The sequence below is a fragment of the Triturus cristatus genome, chromosome 8 (assembly GCF_964204655.1).
Source record: "Triturus cristatus chromosome 8, aTriCri1.1, whole genome shotgun sequence".
Lineage (NCBI taxonomy): Eukaryota > Metazoa > Chordata > Amphibia > Caudata > Salamandridae > Triturus > Triturus cristatus.
The window spans coordinates 1508327117-1508346294 of NC_140591.1; positions in this window are offsets into that span (position 1 = coordinate 1508327117).

A 19178-nucleotide genomic window follows, 5' to 3' on the forward strand; every position below is an offset into this window, starting at 1 on the left:
TGCATATGAGCAGACTCCGGATGTCCTCCTCCTCCTCCTCCCTTTCCTCGTGCCCAAGCCCCTCATCCTCCATGGGTGGATGGTCCAGCTCATCGGGATCGAGGATGAGTGACACTGCCTTCTCCACTGCCATGTTGTGCAGCATGCAGCACACAAGGAAGATTTTGCACACCTTCACCGGGGCATATGGGAGGGAGCCACCGGTCTTGTGGAGGCACCGGAATCTGCTCTACAGGGGTCCAAACGTCCTCTCAATCACGCGCCTGGTCTGCCCATGGGCGTCATTGTAACGGTGTTCTGCGGCTGTCCTGGGGTTGCGGAGAGGTGTCATGAGCCATGGCATGTTGGGATAGCCAGAGTCCCCTACATGGAAACATCATGTGAAGAAGTGGGTCAGGAGATGCCGTAAGATACAAAGATAGCGCTAAACACAGGACAAACAGAGTATACACACCAACAAGACATGCTCGTTCGTCGTGCAGCCGCAGCATAATTTCTGGCACCCTGCTACGCCTCATGATGTAGGCATCGTGTGCTGACCCTGGAAAACGGGCACAGACATGCAAAATAAACATGTTAGGTAGACACACCACAAGGGCAATAATAGAGTGATAGTGTTTGCGGTTATAAAAGGCTACCTCCTGTGCCTGTGGTGGTACCAACGCCACATGTGTCCCATCAATCGCCCCAATTACATGAGGCATCCCTCCCAGGGCATAGAACTCACCCTTGACACCTGTCAACTGCTCACGAGTGGGAAAATGGATAAATTCATCCAGGTGCTCCAACATGGCTTCTAAAACATCATGCAGGACACGGCTGAACATGGTCTGGGACATGCCACCAACATCAGCTATGGTGGCCTGAAACATACCGGTGGCAAAAAAATGTAGGGCTGCCATCACCTTCATCTTGGGGGTCAGAGCAGTAGGATACCTGTGTCGCGGTTGGAGGTGTGGTTCCAGTCGGGCGATCAAGTTCTCTATCAACTCCTGCGAGAACCTGTATCTTCTGATGTAGTCATGTTCACGCATGGCACCCAGGTCTGGCATTGGTCGGGGGAGAGGCGGTGCCCTGCAGAGATTTGGAAGGAATGAGGAAGAGTGAGTACATTACAACACCAATGTCAATGAACTGAGCACATGTTCAACAGCTAATACACATCTGCTAAATACAGAGTCAGGTCTGTGCAATACATCCAGGACACGTATGCCAGCCAGGTGATACTCCTACGAAGAGCCAGCTACAATAGTGGATTGGCAAGGTCGACATGCCATGAAACGAGCTGTGGGCCAGTGTAAGTGAACTGCCAGACACATCACAGGAGTGACAGACATCCACATATCTGCATTTGAAGGATGTGAGCTCATACAGACAGCTGGCGGCAAGCTAGACGCACAGGTCACATGTCATTCAAAAAGGACAGCTCACACACATTTCCATGAAGGGGTACATGTCAAAACATGATAACACAGACATTGAGACAACGCAGCTATGTACTCATTTCGAAAGACCATGTTCGAGGCATACAGACACATGTTACGTGGGATTCCACATGTGGCATGGTGTGCGTTATTGTGTGCCATGCACACCTACACACAGACACGTGTTGGATGCAGCAACAGCAGATGCAGTTGACGCAACACCAACTGCAGCCTCATGGGAACACATTACACACACATGACATGGTCACATCATGGCACGCTGGTAGTTACATGTCAGGGGTAATTATCAGTGTACCTGGCATCAGAGGACAGATGCGGGTGTTGGTGACTGTGCCATCCCAGTGATGCAGTGCTTGACATGTTTGTACTACATGCACACATGCGCAAAGTGTGAAGGGGAAGTGTGCCACATAGTGCCCCATCATGCATGACATGTGTAAACAGCTCATCACACATCTATTGTGCCACAACATGAGGAGACATGTGCCACATCACTGCCTGACACACCTAGGCCCTGCACATGAAGGACTGCACTGACAATGACTTGATGTACAGCCTTGTGCGAGTCTGACACCTCCATTCCTTTCGTGTGCGCCTCCTATCACCAGTGTAAGCTGTGAAATGCAGTACACGTGCTCTGAGGCCGTGTGTACGGGCCGTACACGCGTGAGTACGGCCCGTATCACTATGGCCTATGGTAACACAACTATAGTGATACGGGCCGTACTCACACGTGTACGGGCCATACACACGTGAGTACGTGCCGTATCACTATAGTTGTGTTACCGTAGGCCATAGTGATAAGGGCCGTACTCACACGTGTACGGGCAGTACTCACGCGTGTACGGGCCGTACACGCGTGAGTACGGGCCGTATCACTGTGGCCTACGGTAACACAACTATAGTGATACAGCACGTACTCACGCATGTACGGGCCATACACACGTGAGTACGGCCCGTATCACTATGGACTACGGTAACACAACTATAGTGATACGGGCCGTACTCACGCGTGTACGACCCGTACACGCGCGAGTACGGCCCGTATCACTGTAGTGATGGTGCCCTAGGGGTACGTGTGAAACGCGCCGTACCTGTGTGGGGATTTAAAAATTACAATGGGGACACATGAGGGACAAGTATTAGGGCCTAAATGCATGCTGGTTGTCATGGATACCGAGTTTCAAGTTCAAAACTTTACATCATGTGGTCTGGAAAAAGCAGTTGGCCACATTATACATTGTTGCAAAGTGGTTGTTGACTTGACATGATGCTGCAAATTCGAAAGATGCTAAGGCTGTCACTGGTGTATGTTTAAAGGGATTGGAGGAAACGTAGGATGCAAATGAGTCTGACCAATCACTCTGTACTCCTGTAAATGAAATAGGCCAGCAAAGGCAGATATAAGGCAGGCAGAACCCATGAGAGGGCACTTGCCTGCACAACATGTCAGTCGATACCACTGCTGCTGTATTGTCTCCCTCTGGCACCATGTCAAGGACTGTGGAGAGGGCCCAGCCTTTCACCCAGGAGGAGAATGAGGCCCTGCTGGATGTGATCCTCCCACAGTACCCCAGGCCGTATGGTCGACCAGGGGAGCAGGTGAGTGCTGACTCCACTACCTTTGCCTGTGCACCTTTTTTGTGTCTGTCACTTATGGCATTGTGTCCAGGTGTGACAGACATGCAATGTTGGTTGGAGTGGGTCCCAGGGGGGGTGGATGGCTTATTTCTCTCATGCAGGGCTTGATGTAGTTCATGTGTGCACTCCTCACTTGCATTGTGCTTACTGTGACATTCACTGCATAGTGCACGGCACATTCAGCCTGGCTAATCCTCTTGGGCATTCTTGTTCTATTGTCCTGCGGTGATTCAGTGGTCACCCTGTGTGACAGGTGTTTGCACCCACAGATGTGTGTGAGTTGAGTGGAGCTGTGGTGAGAGTGGTGAGAGTGTCCAAATGATGTGTACGCCCCCTGGACATTGATGTGTGTGAATGTTCCTTGTCATGTGGGTGAGTGTCTATGTGGAGTGTTGCACCACAGCTGCATGGAGGAGGCCACTGCTCGACCGATCTGATGTGAGAAGTAAGTCGTGCTGTGTGTCTCACTTGCTGAGCTAGCTCCACGCCCGTGACACCTCCCTGGCAAGTGGCACATGTGCAGAGTGAGGTTTGTATCCGCTGTTGCCAATGGCAGGTGATTGATCTGTGCCTGAGTGTGTCTGTGTACTCTGCTGAGGTTTCGTCAGTGGCCTGGGGCATGTGACTGCTTTGCGGTGCTGTCCATCATCCTTGTGTTGCTTGGGATGCACAGTGTGTGCCATGATCAGGGATTGGTTCGCACCCCTCATGCCACCTGTGTACTTACTATGCCATGTAGTGCATTGGTTCGTCCACAGTGGCAAATGTGCCTATGACTAAGGTGCTATTACTGGTGCAGGTGTAGTGATGTTGTCCCACTTTGTCATCCTCACAGGTAACCGCCTACCAGAAGGGGAATATCTGGAAGGATGCCGTCAAGGCCGTGCAATCGGTGGAGGGTCGCAGTCGGCGCCTGCCACAAGTGAGGAAGGGATGGCAGGACATCCAGTTCTGGACCCGGAGGATCGCCCAGGTCATGCTGAAGGAGGAGGCTCCCCGCAAGCATGGCGGGCACCGGCGCCTGACCCACCAAATGAAGCGTGTCCTGGCAGTGGTCTTCCCTGACCTGGATAGGCGGATACAGGAGTTACAGCAGCAGGAAGGGGGTAGGTACATGTGTGTTTGTTGTGTGTCGCCAGCTTTTGTAGCTGCTCAGTCGCCTGGATACACTGCCAGGGTAGATATGTGCAGTGCATATCCTGTTCCCCCAAGTCAACCTGTGCTGTTCTTCCTCCCTTCCCTCCTTGACATGTGTTACCTGGTCTGTGTGTTATCACTATTGCACATGGTCATCTAGGCTGCCAGTTAATCAAGGTGCACACTGCTTTCAGCATCATGTGTGGGGGTGGTCTGCCTGTGCCCTGTCCTGTTCAGTCATTTGGGGGTGTATAATTGTTGGCACTGATGCTGAGTCTTAACATAGGAGTGTGAGGTTTCAAATGAACAGACTTCCAGCATGCATTACCAATGCTGTGGCCTCAGACATGATGTGCATGAGTGGCCGATATGCATAGTGCCGGGACGGTTGCTCCTGTTACAGTCAGCTCATTCCAGGACCATGGAGCAGTGTGCCCACTACAGTCCCCTGACATGGCCTGCCCTCCTAATCATGTGTGTCATCCAACACTGTGCACATTCACTGTGGGTTCAGCATGGCTCTGCCTCTGTGGCATTGTTACCTGGCCTAGGTTGTATATTTTTCACATGTGTGCTACATGTGTCCACTGGACAGGGATACACCAGTTTGCTTGTGCATACTCACACTGGGCAGTGCCTGTGTGGCTATTCACCATAATCTGTTGATGTTTGTTTCTGACAAATATGTTTTGCCAGCCCTACAAGGTGATGTTGTGTTAATGAAGCTAGTTTTCAAGCACAGTTATTGTAACCCTGAATAAGAGGTGTCACTTCTTGATTGGTATCAGTCACATTGACTGAGGTACGGGTGGGTGTGTGCGGGAGGGGCGTACATGTTCAACCCTGATTTTTCATTGCCAGTTCTGACTTGTGTGTGATAATTAGCTGTACAGAAAGTCACCGTGCAGTGCCCCGTGATGTTGGCCAGTGCTTAATGTTCGTGCTTCGTAGCCTGTGTCAGTTTTAGACAATCATGTATCCTGCTTGTACATTTTTTGCACCTGTGTGTGATTCAGATGCTACACAGTTGTGACTTTGTGTGCTGACATCTGTGGGTACATTCTGGCTTTCCATGAGGGTGTCCCCACAGTACAGCTAGGCTTTTTTTCAAAACAATTGCAGGCCCATTAGCTCATGCATTGTCCTGGGTGTGGACATGTGTGCCACTCCAGATGACAGTCAGTAGGTCATATGTGTAGCCAACTGTGTAATCAGGTGACGGATAGCCATGTGACAAATGACATTATTCAAGTTGTTACTCAGAGAAATTGTCCCTTGGCACTCACTACACCTTGTTTTGTTGTGAAGGACAATAATGTGCCTGCATGACAGATGTCTCCCAAGGAAGTGCACAAGACACCACCTTTACACTTTCCAGGTAAACGCTGGCACATTTTAAAGTAAGGTACAGTTTGAACAAAACTTGTTTGGAGTTCATACATATACATGTTCCCACAGTGTGGTTACATTTGGGTTAGTCCTTGGTTGTTGCTGATACCAACTTACGAGTGTCAAGTCATCCAGACCACCGTGGTGCCATGTATATGTACTTACTGATACCCCATTTCTGCCTCACAGTGGCTTATTTGAATGAGTCTGGCAGCTCAGACAATGACTGTGTACATGTAGTTTTGTGTGCACCTCCTTGTCTGACTTCTGCTATACAGACACATGTGTGTTCTGTTCACAAAGTGCCACATTCACACATTCTAGACATGTCCATTGTGTAAAGGGTTGTGATTCTCCAGGAATCACAATGTCTTTCGTTGGTGTTTCCAAAGTACTCACAGGTCTCTGAGTGTGGGGACACCTTTGGCATTGGCATGTGGTATTTGGCCTTGGGTGCGACAATACTGTTTGGTTCACAGTGAACAAGAGGTGGCATGCCGTCATAGTCTTGCTGTGCTCAACTGATCCCAGACACTAGCTTCTCATGATCTTGGGATTTCAAGTTATTTGCTGTTGTGTCCTAATTGTCATTGTTTCCAAGTGGCATGGTAGGTCAACCAACTGGGGAGTGCAGGGCTTACATATGTGGGGAGTATTCTAGATGTTACTCATGATGCCTTTCCTGATATGCACTGTTGCCTATTTTGTTTGGACTCATGTGTCAGATGTATACAGGTGACTGATTTTTTCCTGTCTCTTCACCTTGCCCACAGCATCATCAGAGGACACCGAGGGAGACACCGGCACGGTCGTGGAGGGGGGATCGAGCACTGGTGCCACCACTGCTGAGGAGTCGGTGGAATCTAGTGGCACGGAGGGCGAGGGGAGTGAGGCGGAGGACCTGCCCAGTACCAACACTGACTACGAGGCTGACGGGTCCGAGGCTGAGCTCCCTGAGGGGGCGGAGGCTGCTCCAACAGCTGGCAGCAGCACTCCATCCGTCACCGCCCCCTCCATTCCCATCACCGCCCTCCCACTTGCTCAGGTCCCTTCTGTCCGTGCTTGGCAACACCATGTCTCCTTCGTGCCAGGCACCGCACCCCCTGCCCCTGTCCCCCCTGCTGCCCTCACTGCCGAGTCTGTGGACATTCTGCGTCAGTTGCAGGTTGGGCAGACATCGATCCTGACTGTCCTCCATGGCCACACCAGACTGCTGACCCAGATGGTGTTGTACATGGAGGGCATGTCATCAGAGATGTCTGACCAACGGATGTTGCTGAGGTCCCTGGACTCGTCACTGACGGCAGCAGTGAGTCACCTGCAGCGCTGCATCCCCCCCTACCCCTGCACCATCCACAAGTCCCACACCCATGCCTGTCCCAAGCACACCCAGACATCCACACACACGCACCCCACCAGACACAAGCACCACACCACCACGTAAGGGCAAGCGCACACCTCCTGACATGCACACTCAGGGGGAAGCAGGCACACCCACTGGGTCTGGGGCACACAGGCAGGCATGCAGCCACAGTCCTCGTCCACATGACTCACACTCCAGTCCCTCCGATGTCACTCCCCTTGGCTCCCCTGCCCCAGAATCAGAGAAGGAGGCCTACTTGGCTGGGCCTCAGCCCCACTAGTTCACCTGGCCGGAAACGGTCAAGGCACTCCACGGGTGGGGGAGTTAAGTCCCCCAGCCTGTCCACCAACTCCCCCAGTAGCGCTGCAACCCATCCCTCCGACCCCCCCCTCCTTGGTGCCTGTTGTTTCTCCGGGTGCATGGGAGACGCTTGAAGATCTGGCAGCAGTGTGCAGCGCCGAGCTCACCTCCACCTTTGGCGCTGCCCCACCCCCTGTGGTGGAGTCATCTGTCCCTGCACCCACCACACCTACCCTTCCCCCTCCTGTCCCTGCGGTGCCTGGTCCTTCCCCACATGATGCCCCCCCAGTCGACGAACCAGAGACTTCTGATGTGCAGGCAAGTTAGGGGAGACGCGTGGGCATGTGTCCCCCCCAAGGACTTCATATCTGGACTGGCCATTGGCCTTTGTACATAGTGTTCTTTACAACATCTTATTTTTTAATTCTGAATAAAGCATTTTCTTTTTCGTTTTGAAAAGTCTTGCATTTCATGTATTGATGTTGATGCTGAGGCACCAGGAGTTGGGGTTGTGGGAATGTGTTATGTTTCATGGAAATGTTGTCGTCTGCATCTCATGGGGTGGAACCTGGTATCTGCGTGCCCTCACAAGGTCTCTGCAAAGAATCTTTGGTCGTGTCTGCTCTTTGTGTTTGGAGACATTGTCCCTAGGAGTGTTCCTTCCTCTGTGGCACCTGAAATCTCCCCTGCAGAGGGTTGCACAATTGTTGTGTTGACCTGTGTCTACATTTCCTTTGTTGGTGATGGATCCCTTCAACTCTGGCCATGCCTGCTCAGCAATGTCTCCGGCTGCATCGTCTGTGCCATCCTTGGTACTCACTGTACTTGTGTATAGAGTATGTTGCCATGCCTCATGGAGAAATTGTCCCTTTTCCGCACAATGCATGTGTGTAATCCCAGCCTAGCACACATATGGTACTTGTTCTGCAGGGTATTTGGGCACCAGATTCACAATTGTGGGCATTGTATCTGTGGGAACTCCACCCTATTCCTTCCATGAGAGACAACATCTTGGTGGCTGTCCCAGCACCTGTACATTCCTATCAGTCCTGGGATGTGCGTGACAGTGTGTGTTCCCTTTGGCTCTCTTAGTTTAGTAGGCATTGACATGACCATACAGTCTTGTGGCATGATCTCTGTGTGTGTATTGTGCTGCATCCGCCAGGGGTGGGTATGCATGTGTCATTTGTCCTCACACCCACATGTGGTGTGTCATGCAGTGGGGGAAAGACATCCATCCTCATGGTCAGTGATGTGTTGTTATGGCACTATCAACATAGTCCAAATTTCGGGATGCGTACTTACACCCATGGAGTTGGGATCATCTGATAATGATGTACACACCCTCATGTCTGTGTCCACTGCTGGGAGTGATGGGCACCCACCGCTCACATGTGTGTGTCCACTGCTGGTATTCCTCTACACCCACCCCCATGTCCCTGTCCACTGCTGGTATTCCTCTGCACCCACCCCCATGTCCCTGTCCACTGCTGGTATTCCTCTGCACCCACCCCTCACATGTCCCTGTCCACTGCTGGTATTCCTCTGCACCCACCCCTCACATGTCTGTTTCCACTGCTGGTATTCCTCTGCACCCACCCCCATGTCCCTGTCCACTGCTGGTATTACTCTGCACCCACCCCCATGTCCCTGTCCACTGCTGGTATTCCTCTGCACCCACCCCTCACATGTCTGTGTCCACTGCTGGTATTCCTCTGCACCCCCCACGCATCCACTTGCCCCCTTGCTGTGGTACACTGCTGTCCTGGGCATACACCACCCCCAATTTACAGCTGATGATGCTCTGGGGGCGTGGGTACGGGCCGTACCACCATTGTTGAGGTAACGTAGGGGTACGCGTGGTACGGCCCGTACCCATGCTCTGGGGGCGTGGGTACGTGTCGTACCACCTTTGTAGAGGTGACGGGTACAAGTCGACGTCCACTTCCGTTGTGGAGGTCGGTAGGGATTGGTGGACACTCCCTCCGGAGTGACCAGAGCCTGGAGGTCATTTATGTGCAGGACATATGTATATTTGTAATTGGGTGGGGGTTATGTTTCCTGCCCCAGCCCCCCCACCCCCCTTTGCCCCTGGGTGTTGTTCTGACCTTCTGCGGCGTCTGCGGCGGTTTCTGAACACGAGGTCGTAGGCTATGAGGGCCGGGATGACGCGTAGGTTGGGGTCCATGGCTGTCCATCGCGTACCGGGACTCCTTGTTCGCGTCGTCCTCAATTTTGCGGGAGTTTTTGGCTGCCGTAAAAAATGAGCGGTGCGGAGTGACGTGGGCACGGATCGTACTTGCTGGTCCGTAAAACGCTGCCTGACTCCGTCCGGACGTCACGTACGCAATGTCACAGATCGGAATTGTGGGTAAATTTTCGCCGCACGTAGTTTTTTATGATTCGTACAGAAATGGTATTTCTGTCCAAATCGTACTTGCGGGTGGTGTTTTACCCGGGTACGAGTCGGACGGAGAAAACGCTCCGTACGACCATTCATACCCGGGTTTTACAGGATCGGAATTGGCACCTAAATGTAATTTTTTTTATTTGTTATACATAAATATTTAATTTTTATTCATGTTATTGTTTTATGTGTATGATGTATTTGCAATTTATAATATTTTAAAATAATTTATAAGTTATTAAAAAAATTATTAAAACATTATTAAGTAAGTATATATATTATGTATTATATGGATATGTTTAATTAATGTTTTATTAAATTATATATATTAATTATTAATTTTAAACATTATACAATATATTTAATTATGTTTATTTTATTTATAAGTATTATTTGGTTTATTTTACATTTTTTTTAACTAAAAAAACCCCGATATTTTTAATAACGATATTTTTGACATCTATATTTTATTTTTGTACTGACCGTGATGTAGATAGGATGTAGATTTTCTTCACATCGATATTTTTGCTCCGATATTTTTGTAGGTCGATTTTTTGACCTTCGATATTATGTCAGTGAACCCTTCTCAGTGATGTCAATTGTTAAGGCCATTGCTTATAAAGTACAATATGCTAATGGCACCGGAAGCACATCAATGTCTCTTCGCCCCTCTATCTGAAACAGATTACAAAAAAAGTTTACATTTTTCAAACACTTTTTAATTTTTTTTAAAATGAGTGTACATTGGGATTTTAGTATTAACTGTATTTGGTTTTGTACCTGTTTGAATAGGGTACACGCACTTCTTGATCTCCTGTACTGTATTAAGGATGCATAGTTCAAGAATTGCACAGTAACGCCTAGATGATACCTTTGCACATTTACACTTTATCTGTTTTTGGGCAGAATATGAGATTAAGCCATATAGCATCTCTCCGTATTTTATAAATATACATACATGTTATTGTATGCGTCTCTGTATTGCTCCTTGCTTAAACATGCTTGTATTTATGTAGACCTCTTTTGAGTTCCATATCATATTAAAATAAATACTTGGAAGAAGCCAAGAAAGGATGAAGATCTGACATGATATAAACCCACTTGACAGCTATATAGAACAGGTGCCTGTAGTATCCTGATGGAAACAGCAGCATATGGCATAGATCTATGAACAAAGCTTCTTCTTAAGCATTGATATTGTGAAATGATGCATTGATATGCATGGTGCTCAGAACTCACTGCACACGGCCAACCCCTCGCAGGCAGGCAAGCGCATGCCCTTTGGCCATGCACGGCATGGGGTTGGCAGTGGGCCAGGCCCTGCCCTCAACCCATGCTGGTGTCTAACCTCTAGGTTGGGCACAGGGTCTGGGTGTCATTTTAAGTAAGGCAGATCTACGACTTTATCAAAGGGTCAGAGCACCAAAATGTAAAAAGTGGGCTATTGGCTTTATGAAAGGGGTTAGGATATCAACATGTATAAAGCACATGTATTGTCTTTGTTAAACAATGAACTGGGGGCCCGATTCACAGAACTAACTTAAGACAAAATCCTAAACTTACTACCATTTTCGTATTCACAGAAGGCACTTACTAATTTTGGTATTCACAGAAGACACTTACTCACTTCGGTATTCACAGAAGTTAGGAGTCCTAACTTCAGGACTCCTAAATGCCTTCTGTGAATACCGAAAGTCTTAAAATTTGGATTTTTCTCAGTTTAGGAGTCCTAAAGTTAGGACTCCTAACTTTACTACTACTAAACTGAGAAAAATCCTAATTTTAATGCTTTCGGTATCCACAGAAGGCATTTAGGAGTCCTAAAGTTAGGAGTCCTAACTTTACTACTACTAAATTCAGAAATTCCTAATTTTAAGACTTTCGGTATTCACAGAAGGCATTTACGAGTCCTAAAGTTAGGAGTCCTAACTATACTACTACTAAACTAAGAAAACTCCTAATTTGAATGCTTTCGGTATCCACAGAAGGCATTTAGGAGTCCTAAAGTTAGGAGTCCTAAATTTACTACTACTAAATTCAGAAAAATCCTAATTTTAAGACTTTCGGTATTCACAGAAGGCATTTAGGAGTCCTAAAGTTAGGAGTCCTAACTATACTACTACTAAACTGAGAAAAATCCTAATTTTAAGGCTTTCGGTATTCACAGAAGGCATTTAGGAGTCCTAAAGTTAGGACTCCTAACTTCTGTGAATACCGAAATGAGTAAGTGCCTTCTGTGAATACCAAAATGAGTAAGTGCCTTCTGTGAATACCAAAATGGTAGTAAGTTTAGGATTGTGTCTTAAGTTAGTTAGGAACAGTCCAGCCCAGGTCCACCCTGGACCGGAAACAAGCCTCCTAGGACTGGTTTCGGGGTTTCACCTCTCTTCAGCCAGGATAGCTTGAATCCAGTGGCACAGTGAGCCCCGGGATCCACATCGACTGACTACAAGATCTGAAGCAGCATTATGCCAGAATTATGGAGAATCCAAGAATTCATTTGACCTAAAAAAGCCCCAGGCCAGATGTCCGGTTAAAGGGGTGAAACACGTGTTGGCTGTTTTTGTTCACTCACTATGACGGATAGAGTGGCATCACCATTATAAATAACCTACAAAATGAACCAAAATGTGATTGGAATTTTTCCGTAAAAAGTACCGAAAACGAACCTTGCCCAGAAAATCCTGTTTGAGCCCGGGACCCCCTGTGAGCATACCCGGCACACTTAGAGCGAGAAACCAAAAGACACGCAATTGATTGACGGAACACAGAACCAATCAAAACATTCACTCGTGGAGGGTCCCGTGCTCTCCATTCCACTGGAATCAAGCTATCCTGGCTGAAGAGGGCTAAAACCCCGAAATCGATCTTAGGATGCTTGTTTCCAGTTCAGGGAGGACTTGGCTTGGCAGTTCAGGCTGGACTGTTCCCATGAGGCACACGGCCAACACTGATTTGAATATGGCTGGGTTCAAACTGAATGGCATGGTGAGCAAAAAAACGATGGATTTAGACCCAATTCTCAGTACTGGGGTGAATGTATGACATTGTTCTGCATTTTGTCCATCGACTGTAGTTTTTGCATTTGTCAGCCCGATTTGGACGGGTATGCCCAGACGTTGGTCCGGTGCTCTCCATGCCACTGGAATCAAGCTATCCTGGCTGAAGAGGGGTGAAACCCCGAAACTGGTCCTAATATTCTTGTTTCCAGTCCAGGGAGGACCTGGCTTTTCAGTTCAGGCTGGACTGTTCCCATGAGGCACTGGGCCAATACTGATTTGTATATTACTGGGTGCAAACTGGAATGGCATGGTGAGCACAAATATGATTGATTTAGGTCCAGATCTCTGTACTGTGGTGAATGTGTGACATTGTTCTGCATTCTGTACATCAACTGATGTTTTTGTATTTGTCACCCCGAGTGGGCATACAGTGGAACGGGAATGCCCAGACGTGGGTCCTGTGCTCTCTATGCCACTGGAATCAAGCTATCCTGGCTGAAGAGGGGTGAAACCCCAAACCCGGTCCTAGGATGCTTGTTTCCAGTCCAGGGAGGACCTGGCTTGGCAGTTCGGCTGGACTATTCCCATGAGGCACAGGGCCAAGACTGATTTGCATATGGCTGGGTTCAAACTGGAGTGGCATGGTGAGCAAAGAACCAATGGATTTAGTGCCAAATCTCTGTACTGGGGTGAATGTATGACATTGTTCTGTATTCTGTCCATCAACTGTTGTTTTTGCACTTGAAACTCAATGAGTTTCATATACTGATTTGTAGTGGGTCGCAAACTGACCTACCTCATGAATATTAATGAGGTAGATCACAAATTGCGACCCCCTAGTAATCGCACAAATCACAGGGATGGTGGCCTGCTGAGGTCTGCAGACCACCATGTCTGTGATTGCTTCTATATAAAGCTATTTTTTTTTTGAAAAGCAGCCTGTTTTCCTTGAATGAAAACGGGTTGCATTTTGAAAAATAAAAAAAAGTTTTCCTTTCATTTTTTAAGAGCAGGCAGTGGTCCATGAGACAACTGCCTGCTCTTAAATAATTATTTTACAAACAGTCACAAAGGGGAAGGGGGTACTTTAAGTAGGTGGTAAAATGCTAATGTTTCGCGACCACATTTCGGTCGCAAAACATTCTTACATACCGATGCGATTCAGTATAAAAAAGGGAAGCCCTGAACACGCCCCTTCCTAATTCTGAATCGCAAAACCCAATTTGCGATTCGGTAACAGGTTACCGATTTGCAATTTGGGTTTGATTTATGTGAAATGACTTTTTTGGGTTCGCAAATGAGCCGATTCTACAAATCAGCCAATTTGCAAACTCCAAAAGGCTTCTTACATGTGGCCTATACACCCAAATATTTACCTATATTTAAGGCACCATACCAGAACTCCAACAAACTGACCTTAAAACAACATGGCTGCCTTGAAATTTTGCAAAGCCAGTCCGGATCCAATCAGATAATTTCTTGTCATTGCCATGTACCACAGAACTACGCGAAACTACTGCAAAAAAATTATATTTAAGTTAAAACTGCTAATAACTCTAACTCTAAAGATTCTTTTTTTTTTTTTTTAATTTATTTTATTTTTGAATATTTTGCACAGGGAAATCAAGAGAAACATTATTACACTGAGAAGAAAATTAATCATAAAAAACACAGGAAAGGAGCCAAATAATCACTGCAAATTCCAAATTACAAAAAAAGCATTAAATCCCAAAATACAAAATATAAAACAAAAAGTTATAGCTTCATCATTACATCTCATCAGTTTCCCAGATCGGACCCCATACCCGAAGACCTCTTCTTTTGGCCCTTTTCCCTTTACATTTATAAAGTGCCTTCTCTAAGTTAAAAACATGATGAAGTCTTGCATACCATTCATGAAATGTGGGTGAATCTGCATCCTTCCAATGAGTCGCAATAATTATACGAAAAATGGCAGAAACCATAAAGCAAAAATAGACTTGGGAAGGATCCAAACATAGGCTAGCGTCAATCCCTGTCAAAATCAGAGTAGGAGTTAATCGTGCTAAACCACCAGTGATTTGATTAAGAAATTCCTCTATCTTTAATTTCAAATTATCCAGTTGATTACACCCGCTGAACATATGAATCATATCTGCCGGACCTTGCTTACATCTAGGACACCAATCGGTTTCCCTTTTCCCCCAACTAAAAAGTTTGGCAGGAGTATAATAAAGCCTAAACACAGTTTTAAAGTGTTGAGCTTTAAGATTAGCTGCTAGAAATATTTTCTTTGACAAATACAAGGACCGACAGATATCAACTTCAGGATCCCCAAGCAAGCCTGCCCAAACAGATTCGGAGCTAGCAATATCATCCTTATTGGCATTCAACAAAATTAGGTATAAGTCCTTTACCCGTGGCTGCCTATGTCCAAGCCAATCAAGTATCGGAATATTATCAAGTCCAGTTATTTGAGCCATTGCAATTTTGATAATCTCCCTAAATTGTAAATATTTAAAGAATGTCTTGGTATCCAACCCGAATTGAGTTTGAAGCTCTTCAAAGGATTTTAGTTCAGACTGCACAAATAGATCACCAATTACATTAATGCCAGCCTGTTCCCAAGTTTTCCCAAGATTATCATAAAATAAAGATGGGAACATAGACGATCCCCAAATAGCATGATATCTATGCAGCTTGGGAATCCTCAGCAGTTTACTAATTTTATTCCAGACATTCCAGGCGGTTCTTACAATTTTTAATCGTGTTCTTTTGTAATAACTACCATCTAATTGCCTTAATAAAACACCCGGTGCATGATCCCCTAAAGCCAACTCATAAATAGAAGGAGGGGAATCACTGCTATCAATCGTCAATGAGATTCCTACACGGTTTTTTGAGCGGAACAAAACAATCATTTGCTGCAGCATCTCAGCCCAAAAATAATATAACATATGTGGGATAGCTAGCCCGCCGCGATTTTGAGGCAGAGTCATGAATTTTATTGATCTCCTGATCTTTTTATAACCCCATATAAACTGGGAGAATATCCCATCAATTTTTATAAAAAACTTTTTAGGGGGTTCAATTGGGATGCATCTGAAAAGATAAAAAATTTTGGGAAACATCGTCATTTTAATAGTGTTGGCCCGTCCAATGATAGAGATGTTTAATTTATCTATACGCTTTAAATCTGTGCTAATCTTAGTTAGTAGCTGTGTCAGATTAATATCCCAGATTGTTGCAACCTCTGCGCTTATATTTATCCCTAGATAAATAGTCTCCAGAGACCTCCGAGCATCCTTAAACAAGGTATTGCTAGAACAGACGATCTTAGTTTTAGCTGTATTTAGCCTGTAACCAGACTGGCGACCAAATTCTAATGCCTGAGCCTCTATACGGACCAATGCAGCCTGAGGGTCAGAGGTAACTATGGCGATGTCATCCGCATAGGCTAAAACTTTAGTACTAAATTCCCTAACCACTATAGGTTGGATAGCCTACAATTTTTTGAGTGCGCTTGAGGGTGGGGAAGATGGCGGCTGAGTGAGGAGTGAGCTGCTGCAGCCAATTGTGCTCTCCCGAAAAGCTGCACTAATTGCAAAATATGTTAATATCCCTAAACCGGACGATGTGATATCCCTCTGAAGTGCGAAGATAACAAGAAAGAAATAGATAAAGAACTCAATGTTCGAAGAAGTTAGTGGCGGCATTAACAACTTACGCGGCTGGGCTTCGGCGTTGGCTCGATACACGGAGCAGCTGCTTCTTCGAGTAGAACATATCGAGAGGCTCTGTGCCCTTCACTTGCCTGCCGCTACTTCAACTTCTGTTCCTGTTCTTGCCATGGGGCCGAAATCGGTCATGAAAGCTGGAGCTGCGGTAGAACGCCGGGGGCCTCCAGCGTTGCCCCTGAGGCTGACATCCCAGCGCGCGGTCGTAGGCAGAAGCTCAACGCTCTCCCAGAGACCTCGGTGGAGCGGAAGGGGAAGGGTGGGAGCACTCAGCCCCAGCCACAGCGGTCCTCTGTATCCGTAGTTGATCTGCTCAGAGGGCAGGCTGTACAGGCTGCTGCCGCTTCTACCAACAGGAAAGGCAATGGACTGGTCGGCGAGGAAGGCGTCTCCGAGAAGTCGCACAAGGAGCCGGGTAAGGAGCTGAGTGGGGGGATAGAGAGGCAGAAGGAGCCCTCGCTTAATCAGCAGCTGCATACGGATATGGACTGCTCGGCTAAGGCACTATCTAACCCCCCTGTTGAGGCACACTCCCGGCAAGAAGTAATGTCACCTATAGACCCTCAGCTATACGCTGCAACTGATAAGCAGAATCTCGGCTTGGATCAGCCACAGGAAACCACCCAGGGGTATTCGGTATTTGGTGATGCCACTGAAGAGGGGGGGGAACCTACACCCCAGTCCCTCTGTCCAGAAACCGGGGATCCAGCCGGGCTGCTTAAAGCCTTGACGGAGAAGGATCAGACCACTCCCACTCGGATGGTGGATCATGGCTCAAAACACAAAGGGAGCTTTCAGGGTCACCGGACCCCACGGCGGGATTGGGACAAAGATCGAGATTCGGAGGCAAATGATTTTTTCTCCCTTTCCGATGCAACTTGGTCAGATGCCGCCTCTGATTCAGGTGGGGAAACTTTGTCCAACGATGAGCCGCAATCTCAACATAAGGCTAAACTACCTTCGGGATCTGGAGCAACGGTACGCTCTATGAGTCTATGCCCTAACAGTTTTGAAGGCCAAAAACAGGCGACCTTGAATTGGGATTACACACTCGGGGATCAATTGTTGGGTACTATTAAACCTAAGGTTAGTACTGGGTTGGATGCAGGGCTTGTGCCGGCTCCTCCTACGTTAGAGTCAATTATGCAGTGCGTGGTTGCACATCGAGAGGAATCCCGGTTGGAAAGTAAGAGGTCGCAGAACGCCTATCGCAAACTTCAAGGGGCAATCAGGAAAGTCGCAAAGACTTGCAAAGATATAAGCGATCGCATGTCTGACATTGAGACTCGGACAGAAGCTCTGGAATTAGAAGCAGCCGGCTCTAAAGGCCAAGTTGATGCTCATGAGGCCCGACTCATGGATATACAGTGGAAGCTTGAGGAGGGGGAAAATTATCAGCGTAGGAATAACCTGAGATTTTTTGGTATTCCGGAGGGAAAGGAAGGGTCGGATCCCCGCACGTACATCGCTCAATTATTGCAGACCTCCCTGCCAGATCTGGTTGGTTGGGATTGGCATAGGGAGGTGCAAAGGGCACATTGGGTTCCTTTCTCTATTCGCCAGCCAGTTCCACCTAATGCTAAACCCAGGGCGTTACTGGTTTATTTTGGGAATTTTTTATTAAGGCAGAGTGTTTTTGAAAGAGCTAGGCCGGAAGCCCAATTAAAAGCTGAGGGGTTTTCTTTTTTCGTTAGACCTGACTTCTGCCATGTCACTGTGAAGCGCCGGTGGCGCTTACGCCAGATGATTAAGCCTTTCCAGGAGAAGGGAGCTCAGGCCTTTCTCTTAAACCCTGCCCGCTTAAAAATAATCTGGTGGGATACTACACGCTTTTTTACGTCTGAGATAAAGGCTAAGGAGTTTTGGGATTCTGGTGGTAAGGCTGCATCTTAGGGATAATTAATCTAACAGAGCATACTGTTTTTTCTCTCCTTCCGTTCCGTTCTCTCTTTCGGCTGGACGGTAGGGATACAGAAATATAGGATTATGTTGGGCTGTTCGGTTATGGGAGGTTTCTTTGGTGCACTAGGGGTATTGGTACGTTAGGTTTGTTTCACTTTCGGGAGAGCACAATATTCATCCACTACAGACCTGGTTGGTCTGCTGCCTTCAGTTACAGGGTGGGTGGGATGGGTGGGGTGGGTGGGGCACTGTGGGTTAGGGAGTGGGGTGGGAAGGGACGGTGTTGGAGAAAAAAGGCCAGGGAAATCAGGGAAATCAGGAAATGGTATAGCTTGACTGCTACTGAGCTACTAAAATGTTTAATATCACTGCATTGCAATAAAAATTACTTCAATGGGTAAGCTGAGAATCTGTTCTTTGAATATAGGGGGGCTTAACGATGCTAGTAAGCGGCATAGATCGGCAGAAGTTATTCGCTCATGGGGGGTGGACGTCATTTGTCAACAGGAAACCCATATTCCTTTCCAGAAGAAAAGCCTAAATAATATTCCTGGATATAAGCAGACGATCTGTTCCTCACAGACTACTACCACAAGAGGAGTGGCTATCCACACCTCCACTCGGATGCCTGAAGTGGAGCGAACCCTATCAGATAAGTGGGGGCGATGGGCTATAGCTTATTTATCTTGTAGAGTCACCATATGTACCATCTATGGCTCCAATTTTGATGATTCTGACCTATGGGTTAAGTTGGAGCTTGAGTTAACAGCCTGGCCCTCTCCACTAATAATCTGTGGGGATTTTAATATCCATCTAGGCTTATCAGATATATCTGTGGTAAGCTATGATGGGGGGAAACCGCGGGTATTTAAGGCT